General features: G+C 43.0%; 1 non-coding gene across 1 annotated transcript; it reads right to left on the bottom strand.

Moving 5' to 3' along the window:
* LOC145641066 (small nucleolar RNA R71) lies at positions 1-108 on the bottom strand. Its single transcript, XR_014115138.1, has one exon. It is a non-coding gene; the product is annotated as a small nucleolar RNA R71 (small nucleolar RNA).
* Positions 109-2,375: the final 2,267 nt, after the last annotated feature.

The raw sequence follows: 2,375 nt of genomic DNA, 5'->3' as shown, positions 1-2,375 counted from the left end.
AAAATGAGAAGGAAAATCGCATCATTTAAGCAAGAAGCCGATGAAAGTCTTGGTGAAGCATGGGAGAGATTCAAAGAGTTGATACAAGCGTGTCCCCACCATGAGTATAATCAAGGCTTGCTCATGCGATTTTTCTACGACGGATTGGAGCACATGTCAAGAGCCAATTTGGATGCGGGGGCGGGTGGTCAATTAATCAAAATCCCTCAAAATCAAGTTGAAGCCACAATAGAAGAGGTAGCAAAGAATTACTCTTGGGGGGGGGGGGGGGGGCGAAGAAGAAATGCTCCAAAGAAAGGTGGTATTTACGAATTGGAGAAAGTTGATCAATTACAACATCAAATTGATCAACTAACAAAAGGGCTTTCCAAGTTGAACACGAGTGTGAATGCAAGTTCAAGCGGTGGAGCAAGCTCCTCTCAAGTTAACTCTTTCTCTTGTCAAAATTGTGGAGGAACGAACCATGATACATCTTATTGTGGAGGTTTAAGCCCCGAGCATGTGGCGGCATACAACACAAGGCAAGAGGGATTTAGAGGAAGCGGCGGTGGAGTAGCTTGGAGACAACCACCACCCGGGTTTGTAACTCAACCTCAACAATGGAACCAACAAGCTCAACCTTCCTACAACTCCAACCCTCAATATCAAAATCCACCTCCATCTCAACCCCAAAACCCAAGGGGAAGCTATCCAAGGAACAACCAATACAACAATCAAACCCAAGCACCTCAAAGAAATGATCAAGAACAAGAACCTCAAGCGGAGCTAACTCAAACTCAACTCCTCCAAGCCATGCATGCACAAATGCAATCTTTTGGGCAACAAATGCAAGAGATAAGAGCTCAAAACAAGATGTTTGATTCACAACTAGCTCAATTGGCCGAGAGAACTCATTTCAATTCACCATCTACTCAACCCGAATAACCACAACCTAACCCATCTCACTACTCAAAACCCGATACATGCAAGGCAATCACATTGAGGTCGGGATCTTCCTATGAAGGGCCAAATGAAGTGGATAGTGAGGAAAAGAAGGGAGGAGAGCAGAGTGTGAATGAAAACAAGGGAGGTGAGAAAGAAAAGGGTGATGAGATAGAAGGAGGTTCGGACAAGAAGAAGCTTGACAATGAGAAGACAACTTCAATTCCTAGTGAGGCTAGGAATCTTGATGGACCGTTTCCTTTTCCCGGTCGGCTTGCGGAGAGGAAGTTGAATGACAAGTTTGCAAAATTTCTTAGTGTCATGAAGAATTTGCATATCAACCTCCCTTTTCTTGAAGTTGTGACACAAATGCCATCTTACTCCAAGTTCCTCAAAGATATTTTCACCAACAAGAGGAAGCTCAATGATGAGGTTATCACCCTTCCACATCAAGTGAGTGCACCTTATCCAACATAAGATGCCCAAGAAGGAAAAAACCCGGGAAGTTTTACTTTTTCGGTGAAAATTGGGAACATGGAAGCTAGGGGCGCCTTAGCCGATCTTGGAGCAAGTGTTAGTTTAATCCCTCTATCCATTGCTCAAAAACTCAATATAGAGATGATCCCTACGAGGAAGATAATTCAATTGGCCGATCGGTCGGTGAAATTACCTTGTGGAGAGCTTGAGGATGTTCCAATTCAAGTGGGACACATCTACATGCCTTGTGACTTTGTAGTGATGGATATGGAGGAATATGTTAACACTCCTTTGATTTTGGGACGTGAAGCTCTTAAAACTTTTGGGGCGGTCATCAATTGCAAGAACAACACCATCACATGTGAGGTGGCCGATGAGAAGATTGTCTTTGAGTTTTCTAAGTTGCTCAAGACCCCCATGGTTGAAAAATGCTATAGAGTTGATGTTGTTAATGAGGAGCTAGATCGCTTGGGGAGGGTCGTGATGAGTCCTCAAGATCCAATGATAGAAGCTCTTACATGCAAAGAAGAGTTCTACTCTCAAGAGGCTAAAGATTTTGTCATGGCAATGGAGGAATCCTCAAAGGAGGAGGTTGAACAACAAGTTGAGATCGAGCTTGAGTCCAAGGAGGAGAAATTGGAGGAGAGTTCTAAGCCTCCTCCCAAGGTAGAACTCAAGCCCCTTCCCCCTTCTTTGAAATATGCTTTTCTTGATAAGGAGGGAAAATACCCTATTATTGTCAATGCTACCCTAGATGGTCTTAATTTGGAAAAACTTCTTGATGTTTTGAGAAAATATAAGGATATGATAGGGTATAGCATTGATGATATCAAAGGTATTAGCCCTTCTTTATGCATGCATCTTATTCATCTTGAAGATGATCATTCCACCTCCATTGAACCTCAAAGAAGGTTGAACCCCAACCTTCAAGAGTTTGTGAAGAAAGAAATTTTGAAACTACGTGAGGTGGGCATCAT

The sequence above is a fragment of the Chenopodium album genome, chromosome 7 (genome assembly GCF_948465745.1).
Source record: "Chenopodium album chromosome 7, dcCheAlbu1.1, whole genome shotgun sequence".
Lineage (NCBI taxonomy): Eukaryota > Viridiplantae > Streptophyta > Magnoliopsida > Caryophyllales > Amaranthaceae > Chenopodium > Chenopodium album.
Note: the sequence above shows the minus strand (reverse complement) of the source record. Positions and strands in the feature narration are given on the sequence as shown.